We start from the raw sequence: 16,181 nt of genomic DNA, 5'->3' as shown, positions 1-16,181 counted from the left end.
AAAAACTAAAAAACATTGACCTGTACACTTTCAATGGATGAGTTTTGTGATATGTTAATTAGAGAGACAACCTGGGGCGGGTCACAGAGGTCCTTACAGCTTAAGAGCTTTGGGTTTTAGCCTAACTGTGAGTGGAAGCCATTGGGGTTCCGGAGCGGGCACTCTGGCGATCTTGTTTACATGTTTTAAAGATCAGCCATCCCGGTGCCTGGATTCAAATCCCAGCTGAGCCCGTGTTCCTCGCTGGGGGACTGGAGCAAGTTGTGTTCTCCGTGGGGGCCCCAGGGTCTCACCAGTAGAATGGGATGGTAATAGCATCTCCCTCCTAGGAGCTTAACTGAGTGAATATTCATGAAGGGCTTAGAACAGTCCCTAGCTTGAAGGCAGCAGGTCTGCAGAAGTCTGGCAATTTAAATAAATAAGAAGGAACTCACTAGATGGTTCTCATCTGCCCAGGGAGGGAGCAGTCAGTTGAGATCTGCTTTCTGCTTTGCAAAGCTCTCGGCCTTCCATCCAGCAGTAATTGCTCCGAGGCCTCGTTCCAAATGGGCCATAAATCAGAGGCCAGGGGCTCCTGTTCCCGGCGGCTGGCAGTGAGGCCCCTCCCCAGGGTAATAGGAAGCAGATGGTGCCTGCCCCCTGTCTGGCCTCCAGAGGCTTGTGTACCTGGGCTGCTCACGTCACGGCGGTTGGGGCAAGAATTTCCAAGAGCCCCTTAAAGCGAAGGTTGTCAAAGAAATGGCCTCCTAGGGCTTCCAGATGTTCAGCAGCTTGTTTCAAGCAGGAGGAGGGCAGCTAATGGGAGTCCTCAGGGGCTAAAAGAGGAAGGTAGGGTCATGGATAACACTGGGTTCCTCCCAAGGGCTGACGGGCAGGCAAGCTGTGGGGGCCGCGAGGTGGCAGGCTGCACGGTGCAGGCCTCCGAGTCATGAGGACCTGCTTCCAGCTCTCTGCTTCTCACTCTTCCAGCCTGTGCTCTAAAGTAAAGGATGTCACCTTCCCAGACCTCTGTATTCTCACCTGTGAAATGGGTGTGATGTTAACGGAATCAAACACATTTGAAGAGTGGGAAGTAATTTCAGTGACAGCTCCAGTACTGGGTCTGGCACAGAGTAGATGCTCAAAGAAATAAAGGTGGTAGTGGGCTGGCCCAGCGGCATAGAGGTTAAGTTCACGCTCTCTGCTTTGGCGGCCCAGGATTCACCAGTTCAGATCCTGGGCACGGACGTACACACCATTCATCAACCCATGTTGTGGCAGCGTCCCACATAGAAGAACTGGAATGACTTGCAACTAGGATATACAACTATGTGCTGAGGCTTTGGGAGGAGAAAAACACAAGAGGAAGATTGGCAACAGATGTTAGCTCTGAGCCAGTCTTCCTCACCAAAAAAAAAAAAAAAAAGAAAAGAAAAGAAATAAAGATCCGTGGTATAAGGGAGCCAAGCACAGAGCCTTGTAGTCAAGGAGGTTTTATTGTCCCTGGACACTGAGCACTGCGAAGGACAGAAGGATGCACAGGACACCCTTCGGAAGCTTTCTTTCCATGCCCCCTAAGGCCAAGACTTTGAGAAAGTCCAGAAAATTCCTTACCAATCACTCAGCTATAAGTCTCTGGGTAGTTTGGCTTTAAGTAAGGTTAACGGCTCACCAGGAACCATCCTATCTTTAGCTTCCTCTGATGGGTTGCCAGATTTAGCAAATAAAAATACAGAATGTCAGTTTAATTCGAATTGAAGATAAAAAGGAAAATTTTTCAGTTTAAATATGTCTCACTTTTTGGTATAAGCATGTCCCAAATATTTAGTAGAACATACTTAGACTTAAAATTTTTTTATTTATTGTTAATCTGAAATTCACATTTACCTGGGCCTCCTGTATTGTGTCTGGCCCCCCCTTAGGCTGGGTCCCCTGCTGTGGCAAGAGGACAGCAAACCTCTCCTAGCTTCTCACTGGCTTAGATTGGTCATGTGACTATCCCAAATCGGTCCCTGGGGACCATTAATACACTGGGTGCTGTCACCTGGGTTGCCTGCCCCATCCCCAGTTCTTCCCAAGCTCCTAGGAGGAGTGTGGGTCCCTCAAAGCGTAGTCCAGGTGTTGTGAATACACACACTCAAGAAGCAGAGATGGGTGGGTGCGAGGCAGAGGAAAAAAAAGGAGCCGCTGTGAGCAAAAGCAAGGAGGGGGCTTCCGGAGCCAGGTAGGGTGACCAAAACAAGTGGAGGGCCAAGAGACAAAAATGGATGTCTCAGGGCCAAAGAAACCGCCATTGTGTGTGATGCTGTGACGGCATCTTGGGGGGAACCCCACCTCCAGGAAGTCCTTCCCTAACAACCTCTCTGAGCCACAGTTTTTACATCAGCAAAATGGGGTAACCATTCAAACTTCTCGGGGTTGTTGGGAGGATTACCCGAGGTTCACCTGACTCCTGATTCGGGGCCCAGTTAGTTCTTAGATAGTGGTCACAAATTCAGTTGGCATCTCTCAAAACTTTTTTTCCTAAGGGTAGATTTTTACAAACTGGGGTCTGAGGCTTAGAGACCTATTTCCTTCCTTGAAAATTCCAAGATGAGTTGTGATTGCTGGTGAGGGCTTCTCAGCCTTGTGGCTTAGGACCTTTGCGGCTGGATCATTCTTTGCTGTGGGCACTGTGCTGGGCATTGCAGGAGGTTTAGCAGCATCCCTGGCCTCTACCCACTAGTAGCCAGTAGCAGCTCCCCCAACCCAGCCATGACAACAAAAATGTCCCCAGACATTGCCAAATGTCCCCTGGGGGGTTAAGTCACTCCCTCCATTGAGAACCACTGTGATTATAGAATAAAATACCAATATATGCTCTCATAACATGTTTTAAGCTACTGCATCAAATGTATATTGTAAACCTATTATACTCGTCCCACCAGGGAGGCGCATCTACGTGGGCTGAGCCCGCTGCGGTCCCTTAAAATAAAGTCCACATAAATCCAAGTGAAGACACCACTTCCTGAAGTGAGTAAGCTTGACTATTCTTCCTGCCCCCAGGGACTTTCAAACGGCATTGAAAATGAGAATCATCTGTCTCAAAAATGTTTCCTTGTCAAGTTAATTGAATGGCGAAGGCTAGCGATGGGGCAATGCCCAATCGTGTCTTCGGCTCCCGTTTTAGCACAAGCCAAAGGGCTTCTCGGAACAACACCAGGATTTGTGTAGTGTCCGTGTCTTCAAGTCATGCTCTGCTTTTCACTGTTCTTTTTAAGGCATAGAAATAAGGGTCACAGCCAAGCCTCCAGGAGCTGTGGTGGGTGGGAAGGAGGCAGTGGAGATGCCGGCAGGTAAACAGGAGACGGCAAAATTCAGTTTCAGGCTGTGCTCGACCTTGCAGAGAAACCTGGGTTTGCCTCTCACTGGTTGGTGTCCTTGGGTAAGCTGTCTAATGGCTCTGCCACAACCCCTGTCCCACGCGGTCACACAGGGCCCTGCGATCCGAAGGGCTCGTGCTCGGTTTAACGCTCTGCTGTCATCGTCTTGAAATTCTTAATAATTTTTGAACAAGAGCACTGCATTTTCATTTTGCAGTGGGCCCCGTAAATCACGTGGCCAAATCCTGCTCTCTGAGCTCAATTTTCACATGTGTGAAATGGCAGGAACGACACCGTCCCTCTGCAGGACCACCGTGACATTCCAGACCAGTCCAGCGGCTGGCAGCCTGCAATGCTGCCAGTACCTGCCTGGCCATGCCAGGAGCTCAAGTGACCATGGCTGCAGTCATTTTCAGGACCCATCTCAGAAGGAAGTCTTTAACTACAGGCCTGAGACCATGACTCGAAGCTTCCGGAACCTTTGAAATTCTCACTGTTTATTATTTTTGTTACTCCCATCTGTTTCCTGCAGCAATGAACTCTTTAAATGGAAAGGCTGTGAACTTGCGTGGGGGGTGGGGAGCTGCGCAGGGCAGGGGCTGGTGGGAGGCTCCACCCCTTGGGCAGCCTGGCTGGGGAGGAGAGTCCCCGGGGAGAAGTGGCAGAGCTGAGAAAACAGACCAGGTCCCCAGAGCTTCCGCAAGGGAGGAAGGAAGAAATGGCTTCTCTCTCACAGTTCACCCAGTTAGGATTTCCAAACAGTAACAGAAAAAGTGGAGTTACAGCTGGAACTAAGGGACGTGCATGAGCCCACAGCCCATCTCGTCCCTCCCTCCACACGCTGTGAGCTTCTGTAGCTAAAGAGCTTCTAAGAGCCATGGGGTCACCCTGCCCCACCTCAGCAGGTGCACCTCAGCCAGTTCCAATGGGGCAGGAGTGATGAGCGGCTTTGTCTCCTCCATCACTTCTACCCCTGCAGGTGTCCAGGGCCCTAACCCACCCCTACAGTTTACACATGTCCTGAGACACTGAAATGGGAGCATCCACATAGGATAAACACTAGGCGACAGGCAAGCCCTCAGACACTATTGGAGGTGCCCCTCTGGGCCAGTGTGCTGGCCACCCCAAAAGGAGGTCCTCACCTGCCATCCACAGGAAGGACACCCACGTAGCTCCTGTGGGGATGGTGTGCAGTGACCACAAGAAGAGACTGCAGATGTGAAGGTGCTGACTGAGCTCCCTTGGCACCCCTGGCCGATGACAGAAGAGCTCCCTCCACGGGGAGCCGGGTGGTTCTGGAAGCTGAGTCCGCTTGTGCCCACGTGGCCCTGCCTCCCCTCCATCTCTCTCCTTTCCCCCAGCCAGGGGAATCCTTTCCATCTGCAGGTGCAGAAGTTTCCCTCTTCCCCGACTCTCCTCCCACATCCATTATTTATGCCTCAGTCCCTCTCATCCCCCTGAGGCCAAAGGTTTTGAAACTCCAGAGCCGAGAGCTGACAGTCTGTCTTCTGAGTTTCTGTTGACTCATCGCCTTGGGGATGCACAGCTGGCAGAATGGAGGAGGGGGCAAGGTGGGAACACCAGGAGCAAAAACATGTATCATCCCACCACACGCTCTCAAATAGTTATGTCAAGACTTGTGATGATGATTTGTGTTTATTTGTTTCACGAAAGTAGAGCTATGCCCGTGGGTGTGGGTCAGATGCTGGAGGAGGGAGTAGCACCCTGCTTTGTGCCCCAAGACATCCAGCTATCAAAGGGGATGCTGGGAGAAACGCAGAGCCCAGCATGGCCTGGGTTGGGACGGATGTCTCCACACTGAGACTGAGCAAGCCACTCAGCCCACTGCCCCGTCCATCTCCTCTCTGAGGCCTCCGCCATGAGGGAAGTCACTTTACCCACGAGACAGTGTGGTGGTCCCAGAGTCTGTGATGGAGACCATGGGAATTGGTAGGGTTTCTGATGCGCAACAAGGAAGCCCACCTATGGAAGTTAGATGTGCTTTCAGCCTGAGCTTCTTTTGAATGGGAGCGTTATTTACTCAATAAATCTTAATAACTCCATCAATTACCATAGAAATATTTTGGAAACATCTTCACCCAGTTGGGAAAGGCTCCTAACCAGGTGACAGGGGAATTCTTCTCTTTCCCCATCAGCGAGTGGGACCGGCCACTGAGAGTTCACGGTGGTCCAGAGTCTTGGTGAAAATAACTCTGAGATCAGCAGACCAAGACAATCCTGAGAATCAAGAAGCTTCTAGGGACCAATCTGGAAAATAGAGCACCTCGTCCTGATCTGGAAGACATTTCCATCCACAGCTCTGCAAAAGGGCACCTTCCTTAGTCATTTCATCCCAATTTGGCTCCTTTTAACAAATGCATTTTCAAGTTCAGAGCTGGAATGGGCCCCTGGAGGCTTCTGAGGCCTGGAGAACAGGAGAGAACTAAGTACAGAGAGATGGAACTGGAGCCACTGTCTCAGAGCCCACTGGAACCCCAGCCAAAGGTTGGCCCTGCGCACAAGACCAAATCACAGAATTTCTCTGCTGAATTCGCCCCAAGGTTAATAGCACTTTTTGTGTTCCTCCCAAGTCCCTACATGGCGCAGGGGGAGAATCCCACCACAAATCAGTCAGCTGATCTTGGGTACATTTTATAGTCCTCGGAATCTACATCTCCAGCCATAAAATGGAAATCATTGTATTTATCCTCCCTCATAATACAGCGAGTCCCTCCTATCGGATAGTTGGCTATCTGAGCACAGGGACCATGTTGTATTCATTTTCCACAGAGCCCAGTAGAGGTACCTATTAGTAACAACAACCACAACAGCAGCAATAATAATAATAAAGTATCCTCTATTGAAGACCTACTATGTGCCCGGGACTCTGCTAATCATGGGTCATACATTATCTCATTGAATCCTTATAACACACTTCGGTTTGGTATGGTTATTAGCCCCATTTTACAGATGAGGAAGCTGAAGGTCAGAGAGTGGAAGTCTAACCTACTCAATTTTTAATACTTGATCCTGGCTCCTTTGCCCTCCCTTCTCTCCCCTCCCCAACCCTTCTCCCTCTAGCAAAAAAGAACAATAATCTGGTGTATGAAAAGACTTTTCATAAACGTAAACTCAAATAAATTGTGTCTGGAGCATCTGTGGCTCTCTCTCCTTTCCAAGGATCATTGGCCATTCATTTATTCAGGAAACAATTACTGCAAGTCTCCTCTGCACAGGCTGAGGATAAAATAACGAGCTAAAATGATCATCCTCCAGCCCTCGGGAACTTACAGTCTAGGAATATTGTCTGACGTGCTGGGCATCTCTGTAAGCAAAAGGTAGTCTCCGTCTTACCCATCCCTGCCCAGGTTTTATTCATTCATTCTTCACCATTTACTATCTATTGAACTAAGATTGGGTTAGCCTGCAAGTAACATAATCCAAATATCAATGGCTGCCTTAAACTGTAAAGAGAGGGCTTATTTTTCTTGTATAACATAAGGTCCAGTAGTAACTTGTTTAATAACTAAAAGATGTCAGAACAGAGAGGTCTTGATGGTTCTGGTGGCCTTTGCCTCATGGATGTATGATGGTTGCCACAGTGCCAGCAATTGAATCTATAGTCTGAAAAAGTGGAAAGTGGTGGGACCGGCCCAGTGGCATAGTGGTTAAGTTCACGTGCTCCACTTTGGTGGCCCAGAGTTCACGGGTTTGGATTTCAGGCACAGACCGATCACGGACCTACATACCGCTCATCAAACTGTGCTGTGGCAGCATCCCACACACAAAGTAGAGGAAGATGGGCACAGATGTTAGCTCACTGACAATCTTCCTCAAGCAAAAAGAGGAAGATTGGCAACAGATGTTAGCTCAGGGCCAGTCTTCCTCGCCAAAAAAATAAATAAATAAAAATGAAAAAGAGGAAAAGTGGCAAAAGGGCCCACATCAGCTGAGTCAACCTCCCTTTCATGGGCTTTTCTGGAAGTCCTTTGCAACGTCTTAGCACTAAACACTTCTGTCACAGACACTGTTGGTGCCTGCCCCTCCGTGTCCCCTTGGCACTCGTCATTTGGGCACCACAGAATGTCCTTCTACAAACACCTTCCTTTTGCCCCAGGAGCTTGCTCAGGTCACCACACAGACCAGGCCAGAAGTGCAGAGTTAAGGGTACCTGGGAGAAGTCTCAACCAATGACAGACAGCAGGTGGTGGATAAATAGCCCAGGTGGGAAAAGATGGGGCCTGTTCTACACCATGTCTCAGAGGTTCCCAGCGGGATCAAGCCCCAGTTGGCTCCAGCCATCACTTGCTCACTCACACACTCTGCGTTTGGCATCTTCTCTTCCTTGTCTCATTTCCACAAATCCTTCCTGGGTCACCTTCCAAATAAAGTGCCAGCTCTTAAACCTCGGACTTAAAGATTCTGCTTCTGGGAACCCAACCTAAGGCAGCTTGTTGGCCAGACTGCATCCCGGGGCCACACGGGCTGCAAGATCCTGGAGAGGGCGCTCCTTGAGACGGATACGTTACTGCTCCCGTCAACACTGGGGTTCTGTTGACATGGAGGGGAGAAGGGGTAGCAATTTGGGTGGGATCGCACCTAGCAATCTCTACCATCCCTAGATCAGGCCAGCTCCAGGTAGGTGCAGGATCTCCCACATTTGCACCAAGGACCCTCCAAGTGCCATGCATGCCAAGCATCCTGCTGGGCACGGGTTCCAGTGGAGGCCAGGGACAGCCTCTGCTCAGGGACTTACAGTCTCGAGGAGGACGGAGACAGACAAACAGCAGCTGTAATGCAGATATGGGCGTTGACCTCTGGGAGCCCTCGAGCGAAGGAGGCTCCACCCTAAGAGCTTTACATACGTGGTGATGCTGAACCCTCGAAAGCAGCCTCTGAGACAAGGACTAGTTTTACTTTTTTTGTTCTACAGATGAACAAACTGAGAATCAGGGAGGTTGAGTGACTTGCCCAAGAACACACAGCTAATAAGTGGCAGAGTTCAAACTCAAACTCAGTTTGTACTGAAGAAGCGATGTCCCAGCTACGCGTGGAAGGGTGAGCAGCAGTGGGACAGATGGAGAAGAGGGCAAGACAGTTCTAGGCAGAGAACGGCCCATGCAAAGGCCAGAGACTTGAGATGCTCCGTAAGGCTGCCCATGCTGGGGAGCTGCCCAGGCCTCAGCTGAGCAAAGGGAGCGACAGCTTGAAAGGGGCTGCTCCAGCCCCCAGAGCTGGGACCAGGAGCCACCCTCACTCCACTAGGACACCTCCCCACCATTCTCTCTCGCTCACTGGCTCGCTTTCTCTTACACACACACACATTCCCTACATTCTGGCCGCCCCCCCCCCCCCCCCCCCCGTGCTCACCACCTCACAGGTACCCACTCCAACACACCACCTGCTTGACCTCAGTTTACACCGGTGCCCTGTTACCTCTAGATCAAGTGCAGAATTTCCCATGCTTGTATTGAGGACCCTCTAAGCACCACTTTCAGAATCAGAGAGTCAGGGGTTCAAATCCCAGCTCTGGGTTAGCCCCAGGTAAGTCAGATAGTCTGTCTCAACCTCAGTTTTCCCATCTGCAAAACGGGAATGAAAATCCCCACTTCACAAGGTTGTAGTGAGGACCTAACGAGATTGTATGGGTAAGTTCACAACATGGTGGCAGGCATCCATCGGCCGTTTTCTTTTATTATTATTATTAATCATACGAGCACCCTAGAATATCCACCCTTAGCTACTACATCCTAATCTTGCAATGACTGTCCGCGCCCTCGCTCCTGCACCAGCTGTTCTGCACACCTGGAATGCCTTCCCACTCCTCCCTCTTCCAGCTATTCCCTGGACCAGGCCTGGGGGCCTTGCCCCTCCAGCTGCTTCTCCTTTGGCTCAGTGAATTGCAAACTCGGCTGGGTAGTAGAATCACCGGGGAGCTTTTTAAGACTCCCCCCCCCCCCCCCCCCCCCGGGGCCCGACGCCTAGGCCCCGAAGAGACGGACTGCATCAGAATTCTGAGCTGGGCACCCTGGGCACCAGGATGTCCTCAGGCTTCCCCAGGTGATTTTGATTTGCAGGCAGGTTTGAGAACCCGCCCTCCGACCTCTTCCTTCTGCGAAGGCCTGTAGTTTGACCTACGTTTACCCTGTGCCTTTCGCTTCTTGATGGCTGGCTTGTGTGTGTTTGTCTTGTCCCCCGAGCAAAGCCAAGTTCTTGCGAGGAAGCACCACCTAGCTTCCCTCACGACCCCCGGCGAGTGCTGACCTCCTTTCCACACTGTCAAGACGAGTTCGCCAGGAGGCTGGTGCACACACAGCAGGTCATTTATCTCCATCTCTCTTCGCCTCCCCACGGGCCCTTCCTGCTCAGCAGCGGCTGTCACTCGGATCCCCTAGGAGCCGACCTCTGCCTTTCCACGTGTGGCTCTCGGTGGGGACTCCTCAAAGCAAATCCAGAGGGCCTGCCCCGCCCTCCAGACAGCCTGTCCCTAACGGCAGGGTCGAGGTCCGCGTGCGCCGCGCGTGCGCAGCCAGCCTGCGCCCCGTCCATCCACTCCCAGCCCCCTGCGGCGGCCCCTTGGCCTCACCACTGCCCTGCATCCTCGGGAGGTGCTCGGGGGAAGAGAAACATGCAGGCTAGGGCAGAAAATATTCTCCAAAATGGCCACAGAAACATCTCCCACGCCGTGGACTCTTCTACCGTGTAACCTAGCCCCGCGGCCATCAACCTTGCCCCCATCCCTCCCCGGACCTGGCCAGACTTTTGTTTCTGCCTCTACCAATAACATGACAGAAGGGCCTCTGGAAGCGGGTCCTGAAAGGTGATTCGGCTTCCTCCTGGGTCTCCCTCCTGGGACACTTGTTTCTAGAACCACTGGCCACAAGGTGAGGGAGCACGGGCCCCATGGAGAGGCCATGCGCAGATGTTCTGGCCGGCAGCCCCAGCGGAGGCCTCAGCCGACCGTAAGATCGACCGCAGACGTGTGGGTGAAGAACCTCCAGATGGCTGTGGCCCCAGCCACCGTCCGACTGGACGTCAGGAGCAACCCAGGGGAGAATGATTACACCCACCCCACCCAACCCCCGACAGGCCCAGGACCGTGGGAGGGAGTTCTCACAATGAGATGATAGTGGTTTCACACTGTGCAGTTTAAGTGGTTTCCTTTCTAGCAACGGAAAACTGATCCACTGGTCCTGAAAGAGGGCTCGAGGCTTTGGGGCAGGGAATTCTGGGGTCCCCAGGGCCCGGAGGCTGGTGCAGAGGAGGGGATGTGAGCTCTGGGTGGGCACGTGCCCTCGCCTCAGCAGAACCTCCTCATCCCAGGAAGGAGGGCCGCGGGAGGTGGGCCAGAGCAAGGCCTTCTGCTGCGTGGGGGCCAGTGGGGCCCTGAATGTCTGGCTCTAAGGGTGACGTTTCCCCCATGTATCCACCCCGAAAGTGGCTCCAGGGTGACGGTCCAGACAGAAGGCCTTTGAGCTGAAGTCTCCCTCTTGCTTTCTGCATGAAGGAAGCAGAGCGCAGGGGTGAACAAGCTGGGCTTTGCAGAGAGAGCAGAGGTACCACCCGAAGCCGTGTTTGACTTGGCTCCCACTGTGTTGTTTTTAGAAAAAGAATGTGTTGCCAACGTTTAAAAATTGGAAGACTTCAAATAAAGACCTGTAGATGTATAAATATGTATTTTCCCCCTGATTATAGAAACAAACATGCTAAGATTTTCTCTTGAAAATCAGACGAGCTGGCCCCACTAGGTCTGCATTTCCCTGTGGCAACAACTAGCTAGAACTGAGCATTAGGTAAGGGGGTCCCTCTCCAGTGTGCCCCAGGCCCCACCACTCCCTATCGTCTTAAGCTTACCAGGCTTCACTCACTGCATTAAATGCCTGGTCCCCGTCAGCATTTGATTTTAGAATTCCCAAGGCTCGTTGACTCAGCTGGCCATCCAGGCCCATCGCTTACTAGCTGTGTGACCTTGGGCATGCCACTGACTTTGCCTCTGTTTTCTAGCCTTTAAAACTATAATGCACCTGCCTTGAAGCACTCGGATGAGAACTAAGATGAAAATGCATAGGGAAGACTTATCCCAGCCTTTGGCATATAGTAAGTACTTTGTAAATAATTGCTATTGTTATCAGTATAGTTATTTTTGCTATTTGAGGACTTGGGTCTAATTTCCTGCCTGCCATCCCCCATGACTCCCGTTCAGCCCACATAAGCTGTCTCCAACCCCCGACTCTGCAGATCCATCCCCCGTGCCCAGGAGAACCACAGGGTTGGGGAGCGGCCCTGGGCTGCAGCCTTGCCATCAAATGTAAATATTAGTGTTGGCCCAGCCCAGGAGTGCTGGATGCAGAGGAGTGAGTGTGCTGGAGCCCCAAGCGGCATGTCTGCCAGGAGCTGCCAGGCAGAGGGACCACCCCAGCTGGCTCCAGCTCTGGGTTGTATCAGAGTTTGGGGAGAACTCAGTTGGCATCATGTGTACCCCGAGCTGTGCCCCAAGACAAAGAGATGATGCTGGGGCCCTGGGTCCTGGCTTTGGCAGTGATCATTCCAGAGAGGGTAACAGAAGAGCAAAGACTGCAGAAGAGCAAGTCCAGTAGGGAGGCACTTGGCTTCTGCAATTCCAGCTGAGTGACTCGCTTCAGCTGCAATTATCTGGTTACTTTAGGCAAAAGCGAACCAAAAGCCAAGGGCTTCAGATCAGGCTGCTGACCACAGCCAGAGTCCCACCCTGGCCACTTAAAGCTGTTGAGTGTGGACAGGGAGGTTACCGTAAGACCTGGGACTCCAAGAGACTCCACGTTTTCTTATCTTCTCTATCCACAGCATGACTTGGGCAAATTTCCAGAGTCCTGGGCCATCTAGAGAGGCGGTAGTTACAGGCATGGGTGTCTTTGGGGTCAGTCAGGCCTGGGTTTGCATCCTGGCTCTCCCACTTGTTAGCTGTGTGATCTTGGGCAAGTTTCTTCACTTCTCTGTGCCTCAGTTTACTCATCTATAAAATGGTGACAGCACCTGCCTTGTAGGAAGAGACTGTGCTGGCCCGGAGGTGAATGTTGGTATACGAATTGGGCAAGGCTTTGTGCTCAGCACCTCCTAAATCACTGATCGGCCTGTGGACCACCAGCCCTGTGCCCACACTCATTCACTCAATGGCCACCTCCTATGCCATCATGGCTGCCACACCACATGCCTACAATGGAACACTCTGCAACAGTTTAAAAATGAATGAGGCCTTCCTCTAATGCCTGATACAGAAAGATGCAGTGGTTCTCTCCAGCCAGACATCCAGGACAGTACCGTTTTCTCAGCTCATCTCTTCCCTGCAGGCGAGCAGGTGCCACAAGCTGATGCACAGGTGCGCATCCTCTCTGCTGGGCCTGAAGACCCCGATGGCTCCAACCCACTACGTGAAGCCACCTCCCCCTCCCCCGCCCCAACTCTGACAACGGCATCTATGTTTCTTCATGGAAAAACCTTCTCGACTCAATTCACTGCCAAGCCAGGCGAGCGCTCCAACTCGACAGAATTATCAGCACTGAGCTAACAGAGACAGATGAACCGAGAGGCGAGTGGGGACAGCGAGCAAACAGATCTATTTCCCAGCTCCGAGATCCGGTCTGGGCTTCCCCCCAACAAAAGACGAACTTCTCTGCGGAGGTGTCCACGGAGCCCCTGTGTTAAGTCAATTTTCCTCCCCTTGGCCTTCCATGAGTGGCTGAGGAAGGAGGTGGGGGGCCCAGGTGGCGAACCCCAACACTGGCCCTGAGCATCTTCTCACCCAGGGAGGCTTTCCCGCCATCCCATCTAAGAGGCCGCTGGAGGACCGGGGGGAAAAAAGAGTTTGAAAAATGCAGTTCTTTGGTGAAAAGATTGGCTGTCTGAGGGCTGAATGGAAAACAGTCAACTTCAATCCGATGGGAAATTCTTCTTTCCCCGGGCTTTCTATCTTACGAGTTTTCACAGCCAATCTTAAGCCCCTGGCAGCCCCCTGGGGATTGGAGCTGCTTGTAGGGGGGCTGTGGGTCCTGCTTGGAAAAGGCTCCCAAGATGATAAAACGGCGGGGCTCTCAAGTCAATGATCTGTGGCCGCAGACAGGCCAGGTGGTGCCCACACACATGCTGCTATGGGGGCTGTTGACCCCTGGGGCTGTTGCTTCCAGTGGAGGGGCAGCGCAGCTCCGGAGTCTTCCTAGTCCCCCAGGGGCACCCTGTGTGACCTGCTAAGTGATTTCACGCCTCAATGCCTGGACAGCCCCATCTATCACATGGGACAGGGCGCACACCGTCTCTTACCACACGGGAGTCAGTCTAAAGATCATTGTTCACATGTTTCGAGCTGGAGTGTTCCAGTAGCCCAGCACCTGGAATTAGGACACTGGGTCAAAGGGCATGTCATTAAACATTTTGATAGATACTAAAAGCTCTCCCAGTTTTCGCTCCTGTGTCAGGCAACTTTTACTGTGTAACAACTTGGAAATTTCAGCTGCACAGAACCAGCATTTGTTTTCTGGCTCACTTGCCTGCAGTTCAGCAGGCGGGGCTGATCCAGGCTGGGCATGGCTGGGCTGAGCTCCAGGCCTTGTCTCTTGTCCTCCTGGGACCTGTAGCTCCCTGGGTAATGTTGTTCTCCTGGTGATAGCCAAAGCACAAGAGGGACAAGCAGAAACATTCCAGGCCCCTGAAGGCCTAGGCACAGAACTGGCCACCATCACGCCTGCCCCCATTCCATTGGGCAGAGCCAGTCCTGTGGCCAAGCCCGGTGTCAGTGGGGCAGGGAGGCCTACACCTCCCGTGAAGTTTGGAGTAGGGGTGGAGTGAATGCTTACAGATGGGTAATGCAGTCTACACAACCCCTGTCATGTGTGTGCGTGTCTGCTTATGCTCACACTCGTGCACAAAGAGGTATGTGCAAGAATGTTCACTGCAACACAGTGTGTGCTGTTGAAACCTGAAGAAAAAACCCCAAATACGGTAGTCCCTCTGTATTCGAGGGATTGGGTCCAGGGCTCCCTGGATACCCAAATCTGGGATGCTCAAGTCTCCCATACAAAATGTCATAGTATTTGCATATAATCTATGCCCCTCCTCCCATATATTTTAAATCATCTCTAGATTATTTATAATACCTAATACAATGTAAATGCTATGTAAATAGTTGTTCCATTGTATTGTTTAGAGAATAATGACGAGAAAAAAAAGTCTATACACGTTCTGTACAAATGCAGTCATTATAGGCTTTCCCATCCGTTTTGGCTGAATTCATGGCTGCAGAACCGGGGAGATGGAGGGCAGACTATAGCCATCAACAGGGAGCCGTTAAATAAACCACACCACACGGGGTACCGTGGAATACTACACAGCAGTTAAAGAGGAGTGGGGCCTATCTCCATTAACAGATACAGAAAGAGTCCCATAGGCACTGTCAGTGAGAAAAGTCACAGAATAATATATTCAATAGGATCTCTTTTAGGGGGAAAACCACCCATGGGAGGGGGGAAGGGTACACACAGAAGGTAGACTGGGAGGAAGGGAGGAAGACCATAGGCAATTTTACCTACGGGAAAAACTTCTGAATTATTTTAATCTTTTACAAACGGAATGTGTTTATACTTTATACATGATTTTTTTTTTTAATTAGAATGCCGGAAGCAAAAATAAGAAAATACCCATTGTTAGGGATTTGCGACCTTATTAGATGTAAACATTCTAGGAACTCAGGAATCCTTGGATTCTGCCAAACCACAGCCACTCTCTCTCCCTCTGCCATACACACTTCTGTCCAAGAAGGGCCCTTTGGAAGGCAAACTCACGTGAGAGACCAGGAAGGAAAACTCAAAGTGGCCCTTTCCTTGTGAGCTGGGCTGGTACCCAGGCAGGCAGAGGCCTGGGGTAGGCCACTGAGCTGAAGCATGTGGCATGGCCCATGACCTACAAGGGCTTCTCCAGGCCACTGAGCCCAGGCCTTATGTTCAGCTGTCTGCTGGGCCTGATAAGACCGGAGTGGCAGAGACATCCGTGAGAAACAGAAGAGAGAGAGGCCGAGGTGGCCACGCAGGCCAGAGGAAGGCAGGCCCAGCCTCTGCTTGGCTCTCTAGCCCTCGGGTGGAGGGAGCCACCCCATGTGACTGACAGCTCCCCAGAAAGCTGCTTCCCACTGGCTTCCCTCCTCTGCGGGCGGCCTGAAAAAGGGCAGAGTCTTGTCTCTAGAATCATGACAGTTTCTTCCAACTCTCTAGACCTACCCTGTTCAGTAGGGCGGCTGCTAGCCCCACGAGGCTATTTAAATTTAAATTATTTTAAATTAAATAAAATAAAAGACCCAGCTGCTCAGTCACACTAAACACATTTCACGTGCTCGTAGCCGCATGTGGCCAGTGGCTACTGGATCGGGTGGCCCAGATGGAGAGCACTGCTGTCAACATGGGGAGTTCCACCGGCCAGCGCTACAGGCTTCCACAGCAACACGCGCAGGTGGAGGGGCCGGGGCGTCCACCCCAGGCCTCGCACTGGGTACAGAGGTGGGGCTGGGAGCAAAGAAACTTACTCTTCTGTTCTGAACATCATTAACGTTTAATTTCAAAATGACTGTGATTCGTAATATCCCAGGAGGCCTCCGAGAGATGTCCACAGTTCAGTCTCCCTTGCCGTGGGCTGGGGGAGCTGGCCTCACACTGGATGCTTTGGCCGAGCCCCATTCTCTTCTAGGGGCAGCCCTGGTCTGAAGCAAAGAAACTTCCATTGGTCTCCCCTTCAGTGTCCCTTGTAAGGAAGGTGGAAATGTTTTGGGACAGAAAGGATGGCTCCCAAACCCACTGCACAAACCTGCTCTGGCCCTGTGAC

The 16,181-nt window shown here is 51.8% G+C and overlaps 1 long non-coding RNA gene across 1 annotated transcript; it reads left to right on the top strand.

Annotated features, from left to right (window-relative positions):
• Positions 1 to 9,851: 9,851 nt before the first annotated feature.
• On the top strand, positions 9,852 to 14,565 carry LOC139076124 (uncharacterized). The gene is made up of 3 exons (XR_011527404.1): positions 9,852 to 10,161; positions 11,346 to 11,438; positions 12,668 to 14,565. It is a non-coding gene; the product is annotated as an uncharacterized lncRNA (long non-coding RNA).
• Positions 14,566 to 16,181: the final 1,616 nt, after the last annotated feature.

This window comes from Equus przewalskii, chromosome 15 (assembly GCF_037783145.1).
Source record: "Equus przewalskii isolate Varuska chromosome 15, EquPr2, whole genome shotgun sequence".
In the NCBI taxonomy this organism is placed as follows: domain Eukaryota; kingdom Metazoa; phylum Chordata; class Mammalia; order Perissodactyla; family Equidae; genus Equus; species Equus przewalskii.
The sequence above is the reverse complement of the archived record's forward strand: the minus strand, read 5'-3'. Positions and strand labels throughout refer to the sequence as shown.